Source organism: Myxocyprinus asiaticus, chromosome 8 (genome assembly GCF_019703515.2).
Source record: "Myxocyprinus asiaticus isolate MX2 ecotype Aquarium Trade chromosome 8, UBuf_Myxa_2, whole genome shotgun sequence".
In the NCBI taxonomy this organism is placed as follows: Eukaryota; Metazoa; Chordata; class Actinopteri; order Cypriniformes; family Catostomidae; genus Myxocyprinus; species Myxocyprinus asiaticus.
This window is the reverse complement of record NC_059351.1, coordinates 21,248,417-21,263,136: the sequence shown is the minus strand read 5'-3', so window position 1 is coordinate 21,263,136 and position 14,720 is coordinate 21,248,417. Positions and strand designations below refer to the sequence as shown.

Genomic DNA, 14,720 nt, shown 5'->3' with positions numbered 1-14,720 from the left:
GATGAATCACATTTTCTTTTAGATCATTTGGACGGCCGGGTTCGTGTGCATCATTTACCTGGGGAAGAGATTCTTCCCATAGATGCACTATGGGAAGAAGGCAGGCCGACGGAGGCAGTGTGATGCTCTGCGCAAAGTTCTGCTGGGAAACCTTGGGTCCTGGCATTCATGTGGATGTTACATTGACACATACCAACTACCTAAAGATTGTTGCAGACCACGTACACCCCTTCATGGCAATGGTATTCCCTGATGGCATTGGCCTCTTTCAGCAGGATAATGTGCCCTGCAACACTGCAAAAAAATTTCAGGAATGATTTGAGGAACATGACAAAGAGTTCAAGGTGTTGACTTGGCCTACAAATTCCCCAGATCTCAATCCGATTGAGCATCTATGGGATGTGCTGGACCAACAAGTCCGATCCATGGAGGCCCAACCTCTCAACTTACAGGACTTAAAGGATCTGTTGCTAAAGACTTGGTGCCAGATACCAAAGGACACATTCAGAGGTCTTGTGGAGTCCATGCCTCGACGGGTCAGCTGTTTTGGCAGCACAAGGGAGACAATATTAGGCAGGTGATTTTAATGTTGTGGCTGATCAGTATAAGTTCCCTTGGTTACATAATTGTTTTTAGTAATATGAACATGGGAAGATTGAGTAAAACTGACGATAGTGAAAGTTCTTTTTCTTTTCATTTTTGAGTGCATTGTTGGGTAAACTGTGCATATATGTCCTTATCCTGGTAATTGGTTCGAAACAACCACACAAGACAATTTCTGCACAACTTTTTGTGTTAATTGTCTAATTACAGACAATTTCTAATTGCAGGTTAATCAACTTTCTTTGCAGGCAGAGACATAGTATAGATTCAACACAAATGACTGTCTCACACTCAAGTAATACAGTACACTCTCAGAGGGGTTTCACTATGAACGTTTTCGTCTTCACATGATTTCCTAACCCATAATCTGTCCCAGGAGAGATCAGACAAGCATAAAGACAAGGGATCAGATTCCTATAACTGCACGCAGTACAGTTGAGCTTCTCATTTTAGATGTGCTAATAACTTCCCACAAATCAGTACAACACAATCTGGTGTATAAAGAAGTATTGCAATACTACAGTTAAACATTTTATGACAGTAACAGTGATGCTTCATGCAAGGGAAATGACTATTGATAAGGTTACAATTATATAACCCTATTCTGATGTGCTTTAATTTGTGACAGATCCTCTTTCTATAACTGGCCATTAGCAGGAAACAATTCAGGCACAACCAAAATATTCTCGTCGTGCTGAGTGTTGAGAAATTAGTTGGCGAATAAAGCGAAAGGAAAACCGATGTAGATATACTCTAAACTGGAAACCTTTAGCCAAAATTTTGAAAGTAGGAGGCATGCAAATACAGAAGGAAGGTCGTATTAACATGCCAAAGCTATAAACAACTCGCCTGAGGGAAAACATGAGAAGTATTTCTGGAGAAATAGTACCCTTTGACTAGGCTAACTCAAATTACAACAACAACAAGTACTACAGAATTACCATGTTTTTTTGGCATGATGCCATTATATTACCACAGCTTTTGGGACATTTACCGTAGTTAAAAAAGAAAAAAAATTAAAATTGTGTGGACATATACTATGATAATTAGTGGTCGACCGATATGGGTTTTTTAATGGCCGATGCCGATATCCAGTGGCCGATACATCATACAATTTAACACAGTAAATAACAAACATAAAATTGCTAATATATACTGTGTATGTGTAAATATATATATATATATATATATATATATATATATACACACACACACACTCTCTCTCTCTCTCTCTCTCTCTCTTTCTTATTTAGCACTATATTTAGTCAAATTCACACAAAACTAAAAAATAATATTGTATTTTAAATGGTAGTTTAGTCATCAAATTTTTGTAATTTATTTGCACATGAAGAAATTGTTAATATATTAGGAAGAAGGAAATAACAGTACACACAGTAGTCCAGCAACCATAGATGGCATGTCCACATTAGCATTAACTAAAAAAATACAGAATCGAACCAATTGTACATACAGTGCATAATGAATAATACATTTAATTACAGCACACGTGAATCGCTTTTACCTTGGGCTGCATCCGAAAACTTAGGCAGCTGACTTGCTACCTTGCTGCCTAATCAGTTAATGGCTTAACTGACAGCTGTTTTGAATGAATGGAACTCTCAAGGAAACTGGTCTCCAAACAGTTTGAAATGCCTTATTTTCATCCTACCTCCGTATACAGCCTCCGGAGGCAGCATTTTTCTGTTTTCGGACCACTAATGATTATACAATGTTTTGGACACAGTACTATGGTAAGACCATGTTTTTTTTTAGAATATGTACTGTGAAAATACCATGTTTTTTGGACATGGTACCATGGTAGTACCACATTTTTGGACATGGTACCATGGTAATTCAATGTTCATGGACATGTACCATGGTAATACAATGTTTTTGGATGTTATACCATAATAATACCATGTTAAAGGACATGCCACCATTGTAATACCATGTTTTTGGTACTATGGTAAAACCACATTTTTGGACATTGATTGTACAATGGTAATACCATATTTTTGGACAAATATCAAGGTAATGCTGTGGTTTTGGACATGGTACCTTGTAATACAATGTTTTTGGACACTGTACTATTGTAATACCCTGTGTTGGGGAATTTACTATGGAAGTACCACGTTTTTGGACATGGTGCCATGGTAATACCACATACTGACATGGTACTATTGTAATATCATGTTTTTAGACATGTTACCATGATAATACCATGTTTTAGGGCATGTGCCATGGTAAAACCATGTTTTTTAGGAATGTGCCATGGTAAATTATGACATTCTTTGATGTATCTGGAGTATCATATAAGCTAGCTGAAGTACCTGGGTATATCAAAGTGCCATGGTAATACCATGTGAAACCATGTGATACCACCTCAATCACATTACAGCCACAGTACATTTTTAAGGCTTATGAGCTGAAACTTAAGTTAAAACAGGGTATTTTATTGTATGCAGTTCTAAACAAATACTTTGTTTAAACCAAACAAACAAACATCTTTCTTTTTCCATGTTATACGAACACTCACACACCCATTGTAGAGAAGAGAGAGCAAAGCTAAAGAGGAACCAAACAAAAGCTGCTTCACAGTGGGTTATGTTCCCAAACTCATGCTCACCGAGTGAGTTAACATGCCATTCAACTTGTTTGCCTGAAATTTCCCATAGCTGTGTTTGGCGAGGTGGATGGGCTTTAAACAGTGGCCACTCCATGAGGCAGATATATGCACACACTCAATGTACGCAAGAGAACGCATGGATCAACACCAACACCGCTGGCCTTGAGTTTGATGTGAAGTGTGCCTTTGACCAGACAGCTCCACAAAGCACCCTTTGAAAAGTCATGAATGTCTCAAAAGGATGTATTTGTATTTTATAAGGCCAGAGCATGTTCTAGACTGATTTTAAATGCAAACAAAATACAAAACTCAACATATTGTCCAGTTAGGGGTGTTTGCTAAAGCAAACATACCAAGTTCTATTGCTTTTACTAAGGATTTGGGATTTGAACTCCAAAATCAAAGTATTAAACTTTCAACTTCATATCATGTGGATTGTTGAGGTGTGCTATTCAAAGTAATCAGACTATACATATCACATGTTGGATGAGAAAATGGATGAAAGACATCTGACTGACCAGTAAGCAACCAATCAGAACACCCTAGCAACCACCCAGAACATCCTAGTAACCACCTAGCAATGCCCTAACAAACACCCAGAACATCCTAGCAATCCCCATCAACACCCTAGTAACCACCTAGTAATGCCCCAGCAACAACCCAGAACATCCTAGCAACCACCTAGAAATGTCCTTGCAACCACCCAGAACAGCTTTGCAACCACCCTGCAATGCCCTAGCAACCACCTAGAAATTCCTTAGTAACCACTAGTGGTAGACCAATATATCGGTTTTACAGATTAATCGGTGCCGATAGTTGCTTTGTGGAACTATTATCATTATCAGTGGTTGGCCGATATGGGTGTTTTAATGGCCGATGCCGATATCCAGAGAGCAGGGTGGCATATAGGCTGATACAATGTCGATATATCACACAATTTAATATAATAAATAACAAACATAAAATTGCTAAAAAAATAAATAAATCTTACTTAGCACTATTATTTACTCAATTTCACACAAATCTTAAAATATATATTTTTTTAAATAAGATTGTATTTAAGTTCAAGATGACGTCGAGTATGGTTGCTGTGTTGCAAGCTCTGACCCAATACTGCAGTTTTTTGTTTGTTTTGTCTACAGTGCCTTATTGTCTACGATAGACAAACACTTTTGGACATTGGTTCTGCAATAGCACACTGAAAACCGGACTTTAAATACCTCAATCCCGACCCGCTGTTTTCAAACACGCCAGCGGAACAATTTGTCTGGGCAACCCGGCCACGGAAACGCAGCCAGAAAAGGGGAAGGAGAGCCGGCGTTCTCATCAGACTAAGAAGATGCGCAAATCGACCCCCGCTACCCAGTATGCTACTGGCAAATGTTCAGTCTCTGGACAACAAGCTCTGCGAGCATAGAGCACGGATCTCTTTCCAACGAGAGACGAGGGACTGCTGCATTATCTGCCTTACAGAAACTTGGATGTCTGCGGAGATTCCAGACTCGAACCCGTGCTCTCTTGATCTGGAATTTCTCATGCTTCTGTGTCGACCATTATGGCTACCAAGGGGATTCACAGCAGTCATTACACAGCTGTGTACATCCCGCCACAAGCCGACACAGACCGGGCACTCAAGGAACTGTATGGGAGTATAAGTGAGCAGGAAACCGCGCACCCTGAGGCCGCATTCATTGTGACCGAGGACTTTAACAAAGCCAACTTCAAGTCAATAGCACCGAAATACTACCAACACATCGGTTTCAACACACGAGGGGACTGGGTTTTGGACCATTGCTACTCTCCCTTCAGGGATGGCTACAAATCCCTCCCCCGCCCACCATTTGGCAAATCGGACCATTCCATTCTGCTTCTGCCCTCATACAGGCAGAAACTGAAACAGGAAGCACCCGCCCTCAGAACGATCCAGTGCTGGTCGGACCAATCAGATTCTATGCTACAAGACTGTTTTGATAACGCGGACTGGGAGATGTTCCGGTCCACTCTGATGACGACATCGAGGTCTATGCTGATACCGTAACATCAGGAAGTGCATAGATGATGTAGTACCGACCAAAACTATGCGGATCTACCCTAGCCAAAAACCATGGATTAATAGCAATGTTTGTGCGACACTTAATGCATAGACCTCTGCTTTTAATTCCGAGAACACGGAGGAGCATAAACAAGCCAGTTATGCCCTCTGCAAAACTATCAGAGCAGCCAAACGCCAGTACAGGGACAAGACCGAAGGACAGTTCAATACCACCAACTCAAGAAGCAGGTGGCAGGGAATTAATATCATCACGGACTTCAAGAGTAATAAAAATGCCGCCGTGAACACCACTGCCTCTCTCCTGGATGAGCTTAATACTTTTTATGCTTGTTTCAAGGGAAATAACACCACCCTCGCGGAGAGCTTTCGCGGCCGAAGCTACAGAGGTTAGTTCACTCTCTATCTCTGTAGCAGATGTAACCCGATCCTTCCGACTGTTGAATATCCATAAAGCCGCAGGTCCAGATGGCATTCCGGGCCGCATCATCAGAGCATGCGCGAACCAACTGGCTGGTGTTTATACAGACATTTTTTACCTTTCCCTCTCCTTGTCTATGGTCCCCACATGCTTTAAAATGTCCACCATTGTGCCTGTACCAAAGCAATCCAAAATCACTTGCTTAAATGACTGGCGTCCTGTTGCTCTGACCCCCATCAGAGATTACATCTGCTCTGTGCTGCCTGCCTCACTGGACTCACTGCAGTTTGCATACCACAACAACCATTCCACTGATGATGCCATTGCATCTACACTACACACTGCTCTATCCCACCTGGAAAAAAGGAACACATATGTGAGAATGCTGTTTGTAGACTACAGCTCAGCATTCAACACCATAGTGCCCTCCAGGCTTGATGTGAAACTCCGGGCTCTGGGCTTAAACAGCTCGCTGTGCAGCTGGATCCTGGACTTCCTGTCAAGCTGACGCCAGGTGGTTAGAGTGGGCAGCAACATCTCATCACTGACCCTCAACACTGGAGCCCCGCAGGGCTGTGTTCTCAGCCCACTCCTGTATTCCCTGTACACACATGACTGTGTGGCAACACAACTTCAATGCCATCATTAAGCTGAATGTCAATACAGCACAATACAACCTACTGTATATTTTATATATACTAATTTTATTGTATACTGTGTATTCTATATTATGTGTATGTGTATTCTATATTGTGTGTATTGTATACTGTACATTGTTTATTATTATTTGTATATTGTGTTGTATGTAATTATGTGTATATTAGATATGTAAATTGTCTTGTGTAAATCTGATGTTTATTGTAAATTGGTATATGTCTCATCACTGTCATGATTGCTATGTTGCTTGGAACTGCACCCAAGACTTTCACCCACTGTTACACTTGGGTATATGGTTGAATGACAATAAAGTGATTTGATTTGATTATTTTAAATGGTAGATAGCAGTTTCTTTTGATTTCTGTTTAGTCATGAAATTTTTGTCATTTATTTCTGCAAGAAGAAATTGTTAATATATTAGAAAGAAGGGAATAACAGTACACACAGTAGTCCAACAACAATGGATTGCATTTGTGCATTAGCAATCCCATTTTCTCATAAAAGACCCAATCAAACCAACTGTATACAGTACACAGTGAACATGGCATTTACTCATAGTGCACATGAAGCACTTTTACTTTGAAGCTGCACCAGAGATGGGCCACTTCTATTTAAATGAATGGGAGAAATTGGAACGCCCAACCAAGAAGCTCTAGCTCCCAATGTAGAAAGGAAGTCCCTGCTTACAGGTAAAAGGGCCAATCACCTTTTAGACACAGACATAGCTTGTCAATCAACTCACTAACGCGCATGCACATTAGTTATACAAGCTGGGAAAATTGCGTGTTTTAGCATAATAGGAGGTAAAGAATCACAATTTATGATTCCAATATTATCACATTTTATTGCTGATTTGAAATATGTTCTTTGATCGTAATCTTCACCAACCATTTTTGAGATTTCGGTCTTTCCCCATTCAAGTAGATGGGAGCTGCACTGTCATGACTGGAAATAGCCTCCTGAGAGCTTTTCAAATATGGCCGACAGTGGACTGACTTGCTAGAAAGACTTCGGTTGCACTCACGTGCTCGTGCAGATCCAGTACGAGCAGCAGCAATCTACTGAGTGTTTAAACGCCGTGGATCACCTGCTTGGATTATCACAGACTGACCATCATGATTTGTGAATTATTAGAGGAACATTTGATCCTTATCCTGAAGTTTTTTATTCTGGCTGATGGAATACATGCTTCAGAGGAAGATTTAGATGAAAGCTGGACAGGAAGAAAACGCTGGATTTTGTGAGAATCATGAATTACATCTGTTTAAATGAGATATCCTCATATTTGCAGATGGTATTTTTGATACGTTTGAAAGTTTTGTTGATATTTGCATTTTTATCATTAGACAAGACAGTTAAGAGATACAGGGAACTGTTGAGGAGAGAGATGGAGAATGAAACAGGCAAGCACTTTTACGCAACGTGGCTCTTATATGCGGACCGTTTAAATGAGACTGTGTTGCACACCAGTCTATTACTGTAGTAACACGATGGCACGTAACAACAAAACGAACTGTGATTGGTCGATTACATGTAAAGGAGTGTCTGAGACATGCAAGCAGGCAATTCTCTGCACCCTCATGGCCTTAAGAAACCAACTGGCCAAACGGGAACATTTATCAGCCTCGGCGATATATCGGTCGACCACTAATCATTATCGCCAAAAATCTAAGCCGATAGTCTTATCGTTTCATCATTAAAAATTTTTTAAAAATCAGCCGATTAATCTGTTATCTGCCTTTCCTACCACATTAGTTATCATTATTGGCAAAAATCCACTATCGGTTTACCTCTAGTAACCACCAGAGTTTCCTAGCAACCACCTAGCAATGCTCTAGCACCCACCCAGAACATCCTAGCAACCACTTAGAAATGCCCTAGCAACAATCCAGAACATCCTGGCAACCACCTAGAAATGCCCTAGCAACCATCCAAAACATTCTAGCAACCACCTAAAAATGCCCTGGCAACTAGGACTGGGCGATATATCAAATATTAATGAGATAATCGACATAATTTTGCTGACAATGTAAAATTGACCAATATAGTGAATATCACGATGATTTTAATGTGCTTTCATTTGGCCATTAAGTTTCATAAATTTTTCAGCTTCCTGCAGGGAAAGATGCATTTCTTGAAGAAACACAATATCATATTTCTTACATTTAAGAAAAGTAATAACCTTCCTTCTTTTTATGGGGTGCCCCAGCCCATTCACATTCCACGTGGAGAGAGACAATCCATTCATTTTAACATTTGACATTTTGACATAATAGAAAAAAATAGATCGTGTCAAAGACCACATTCCACATTGATGCAACAATCAACCCCCAAACTTTCCCCAGAACAAAAAAAAACTGAAAAAAGAAAAAGGTGCACATTAACCCCGCACACAACAGCGGCAACCGGCGTCCATTCCTCTAAACTCAAACAGTCCATGTATGCCTACGAGAGCCCCCGTGACAACTTTGCCGTCGAATTGCTCAAGTCCAGTGTGTCTATACAAAAATTTGTAAAACAGAATTACACAACAGAAGATAATCTATAAAACAGACTCCAGCCAATAAGCAAAATAAAAAAATAAATAAAAAAAATGTAGATTCATCCAATTAACTGTCTCGAAGGTGTGTGCCTTCACAAAACAAGCTCCAGCCACTGGCAGAACCAGCACGGGAAAAAAATGGGCCGTTCAGTTCTTCGGGCAGTCAAACTCACTCCAATGTCCTGCAAGAAATATTACACGAAACAAACTCCAGCCACTAGGTGGAACCAGCACAAAAAAAAACGAAAAGGTGCCCAGTTTGCTAATTTACTCTCCGATGACTCCAGACAATCAATCCGCTTGTCGACATTCGTGTAACCAACGACCTTCGTCAGCATTGCCGACACATTCATCAATTCACGCCGGATTTCTTTCAGTTCATCGTCCGAACTGAGTCCGGGGCTTTCGGCCTGTTTCTCAGGGGAATCAGCTTGAGCACATAAGTGTCTTTTAATATCTCCAGAGCCTGAGGATTTTGAATTCTTTGACATATTGTCTTCATTGAACAGCTAAGAATCAGGTTGTATCGAATCTCCCCGGTTTATGACACAAATATTAATAAAACTAGCAAAGTGTGCAGAGCTCACCATTCATACGTCCGCTCCTCGCATGGCATCACGTGACTCTGTAATGTCATTTATTTTAAAACATCAATGTTTCCAATAAGTCAAAACAGAAGCATAAGATATGGCACTTACCTTCTCAGATTACATGTTTTCGGATATCTAAATTCAAATTGCACTCCAAATGAAATGCAAAGGCAATTAAAATAATGAAGTTATCAAAAAAAAAATATATATATATACATATATATAAGTAACCCCTTTTCCTTTTACCGTCAGTAAAGTATCCGTCTAAACATGCAGGCGGAAAATTACTTACACAAATGAAGACATAAAATCTATTATAAATGTAAAAATAATAATTATAATGATGATAATAATCACTGAAATATAAATCATGGTTCGAGGTAAACGTGTTTTTGTATTATTTTATCTTTTAATCACAGATGTAGGCTGCAGAGTTGTGGTCACAATTAGGGATGCACAAATCCGATACTGTGTGTTAGTCATGTTCGTTACTGTCAAGCTCAAAAAATGAAATAAAAGAACCATTAAAACACAATTAAAGTAGTTCATAAGACTCATGCATTTTATTCAAAGCCACTTGAAGACGCGCGATAGCTCGGTGAATCACAAAAGTAAATACATAAAATGAATGCGCAGCTCCAGCGCGATATTGAATGGCGCTGCTCCGTTTACACACACACTCGCAGCTATTTTTAGCCTTTACAGTGGTGCGCGATATTTGAGCACTATTCACTAACAACATCTCAGATGTAGATGCTCAATAGTTTGGTTCACTTATATGCATTCAGAATGGCACCAGAGGTGCATTTTTATCAGAATTTGAATACGAAGCGAATTGAACTATTGCGAACTTTCCTACAAACAGACACATACAGGACTTCCTGGAGAGTTCAGAATGTCAAAATAAAAGTGTGAGGGTTTAAAAGTTAAAGGTGTCACGGAGAGACAGAGGCAGAGATATGAACTCAGTAGCAGGGTTTATTAAACAGATGATTGAAACAGTGATGTAAACATTGTGAGTAAATCCAGTTGAGCAGAGCGGCAAACAGCAGGTGAGTAATATCCAGACAGGGTATAGACACGATGAACAGATAACTCACAACAGTCTTATGATACTTGCAGGCAATAATGAAGACACAGGTATGTTTCGCATAGCAGAAAGGTGTGGAATCTCAGAGATACTATCGATGAGAACAGACAAAGAGTGTGTGTGAAATAGGGGTATATATGCAGTCCTTGATTAGCCACTAATGATATGCAGGTGCATGTAATCAGAACTCAGGGGAGAGTGAGCGCTGATGGCAGTGAGGAAGAAAGAGACTGGTGGATCCGTGACAAAAGGTGCATGATTGAGATATATTACAATATATTACTATTATAATATATTATTATTATCATTTGTTTACAAATTACAAAAATATTTAAGTTGAATGGGTTCCAAAAAATAACTGTGTGAATGAAAAAGTGAGCTGATATCTTACAACTTGAACAAAAAAGAGATCTTAATCTTTTAAAGTTCAGATAAAAGTATAAAAAAAATACAAAAATAAAAACGGCTTCTTTTCTACTGATGACTAATACTGGAATTACTGTTAATTTTGCTGCTACATTATCCAGTATACTAGTTAAAAATAAAGTGTTTCTTAAGCTATACATTTATATTGAAATAATGTGTAGTTAGAGGTTTGTGATTCTTTACATATTAAAGAGCACACCCAATTAGTTCCACACAATAATGTAAAGATATTCTAAACTGATTATGCAAAAAAACAACACTGGCATCGGATCGGGATCGGCCGATACTGAGATTTCAGATATCGGAATGGAAGAGAAAAAGTGGTATCAGTGCATCCCTAGTCACACTGAACTGCTCTGTGGAAATAAAGCGAACTGAACTCAAAGCACTTCCTGAGCTGAGATGTCTGAGGTAATTTGCAGCACTCATAGACAATACTGTTCTTGCAGAAAAAAAAAAAAATTCAGAAGGCAGAAACAAAGAAAGAGTGAGAACCTTGTACATGCACATGTTCCACGAGACTGCACGCCTCCGTACAAACAGCGTGTCATACATGCGCATAGATGGCTTTTCTGTCACCTGTTCTTAATAATATAATAAAGTGTGTTTCTTCAAGCGCATGTCTGTGGGTCTACGGGAAAATTATTTGTAATATTAATTTAATAATAATGATAGCCTAATAATAATAATAATTTAATACATTAATGGGAAAACGAGCCAAATATCATCTTGGCATCGTCAAAGGCATCAGCTATTGGCGATCACTCTGACCACCGTCGATCCCCGAGAGCATTGTCTGTCAGCACAAACCTAATGTGCATTTCTTTCTATAAATTAACAAAATGTTCAGACAGTCTCCTTGCTGGTTTTTCCGACACATTCAGAATCATTATCGCTTCGTGCGTGCGCTTGTAAAATGTATATTTTAAAGGCTCATTATTACAGTTTAGTATTTCTCTGTAATGTAGAACAGTGTTAGCAATGTTACTTATAACATTCTTTCTCAGCCCTGGAACTCAAACCATTTTCTGATGCCCCCAATAAATATATAAGTAATTAAATTAATATCATAAACGTGCGACAACTAGTCAACTAATGGCTTAAACTAACGACTACTAGTCGACTAGGGAAATCTTTGGTCTGGGGCAGCCCTAGTTTCAGGAAATGCAGAACATTGTAAATTATCAAATACACATTGACTTTGCCGTGTCAAAATAAAAGCTACTTGTGAAGTTGAAGTAAATACAACAGCACTTTCGGTGTCAAAATAAAAGCCCCCAGGTGAAGATTAAGTAAACAGGACAGAAATATATTACTTTTGTATAACACAAATCTAATAATCAGAATTAATAATAATTCAGCATTATATTATAATAATCAACCTGATGTGTCCCACAGTAATAATTTAGTATTATGCAATGTTCAACTGGGGTTTCAAAAAGAAGTCAGTGAAGTAGCTTTGCACAGTAAAAACATTTGAATGTAAATAATGCTTTTTATTAAGCTACTATGTATCATTGTGTATGAAATATAAATATAAAGTACATATCAATGAAAATTATTGAATTTAATTCTCCCTTGTGTTTATTTAATAAAAAACGAATTATTCGATTTTTATTTAATGTCTTTAAAATATTTAATCTACTTGGCTACAATGGCTGTTTGGATGAAATGATGGTAACTCTGATCAAAAACAAAAACATTTTTGAGCTATTTTAGAGCAAATACATAATAATCGAGACATATATATTTAATATCGTCAATAGGCTGAAAAATATCGAGATTTAATTGTTCAAGACATATCGCCCAGCCCCACTGGCAACCACCCAAAATATCCTAGCAACTACCTAGAAATGCCCTAGCAACCATCCAGAACACCTAGCATTGCTCTCATAACCATCCAGAACATCCTGGCAATCACCTAGCAACCACCCAGAACATCCTATCAACCACCTAGAAATGTTCTCATAACCATCCAGAACATCCTGGCAATCACCTAGCAACCACCCAGAACATCCTATCAACCACCTAGAAATGTTCTCGCAACCATCCAGAACATCCTAGCATCATGATGTTAACTTTTGCATGGGCAAAAACCATTTAAACATTTAAAGTAGAATTCTAGTTAAACTGCCTAATTTATGTTATTACAAACATCTATGAGGTTTTTATAGTCTTTATGCTTTTAAATTTAACATCATAAATATTGCTGAAAGTGACACCAAATTAACACATTTACTACACTTATTGTTATTATCTGTTACTATCCACAGCTGTACTAAAATAATAAATTAAAAAAAGAAGGTTCTTGCATTGTTTGAAAGAGAGATCCTATATTATGATTTTACAGCAGTATCAATAACTTGTAACTATGGTATTTTGCCTGGAGAACGATGATTACCATGGTAAATGTCTATAAAACGCATGATTGTTAAAGGTATAGTTATGGCACAAAATATGCTGCTTTTAAATCTGAAGATGGAAAAAAATATAAAAATAAATAGCAAAACTATAGTTTTTGTGGTATATTGGCAAACTATGATTACCATTGTAAATCTGGTAAAAGATTGGCAGTATTCCACTCTTAGCCGTGTTGTTACAGTGGCACAGCAGATGTAGGTTAGTCGAGTAATCCCTGAGATTCCGATGTTACTAGGTTAAGCTGCAGTGACTGTCTGTGTGTTACTAGTATCAAGAATTCATGCAACAGGGAGAGTCCATAAGGTGCAAATGAACAGCAGCAGCACCCTTACACCCAGGGCTGTAGCAAGTAATTCTGGGCCCCTTATCTATTAAAATAATACAGTTCTGAATTTGTCGTGGGCCCCCCTGGACCTTTGGGCCCCTAGAATCGTTACCATCTTTCACCCCACTAGCTACAGCCCAGTTTACATCCCACATCCACTTTAATTACAACATCATTACAATTATTCCCTAAATCAATGTAGAAAACATATGCAATAAAAGAAATGATCTTACTTTATTGGGTTACTTTAGGCTATACAATGGGCTATGACAATAGGATCTACAAGAAAATTCCATAAATACACATAAATAATTCTATATGATGCTGCATTGGTGAAATATATGTTGATGTAAAAGCAATGTAACCCTAGCAGACATTTACTATGGAGCAGTGATGGTATCAGATGTCATGTACTCCAGAGTACTTCAACTAAGATCATTGTTTATGTCCAGAAAAAAAAAAAAAAAAAAGAAAATATGGTATTGCCATGGAAATATGTCACTAAAGCACGGTATTACCATTATGTTTTTTTTTTTAAAGCTTGAGTAAAACTACAGTAAACTACAGATCAAATATTACTATAGTAAAGCTGTGGTCTTCAAAGGTGAGCAGTGGAAATACTGTACACTAATATACGATATGACGCGTGGCAACGGTAGAGGTATAAGGAGATTTGATCGTGTAACCATGGAGACCGCGACAATGTAAAAGCGTATCAAGCGATCGTAGAATTAATAGTAACTCTTATTCGCGCTGTAAGTAAAACCGGCCGGTCCATTTCGGTTTGAACATATAAACCATAAAGTCCTTACCTTTTTTCCTGAATAAATATTCCACGTGGATATGTCCGTAAGTATGTTTAAAAATCGTATTCTGTAAGAATAAGCCACTATGCATGCGCTGAACTCGCGGTTAATCGATATTTCGCTGGCTATTCGCGGGAAGCACTGCAACTCGCCGCCTTCCCGG

General features: G+C 38.5%; 1 protein-coding gene across 5 annotated transcripts in view; it reads right to left on the bottom strand.

The window, feature by feature from the left end:
• LOC127444907 (FERM, ARHGEF and pleckstrin domain-containing protein 1-like) overlaps positions 1-14,720 on the bottom strand; it is a 141,141-nt gene extending 126,421 nt beyond the window's left edge. For all 5 annotated transcript variants that reach the window (XM_051704557.1, XM_051704559.1, XM_051704560.1 and 2 more), the window contains exon 1: positions 14,564-14,720. The gene's annotated coding sequence lies outside the window, so the exon portion shown is untranslated. The remainder of the gene's footprint in view (positions 1-14,563) is intronic.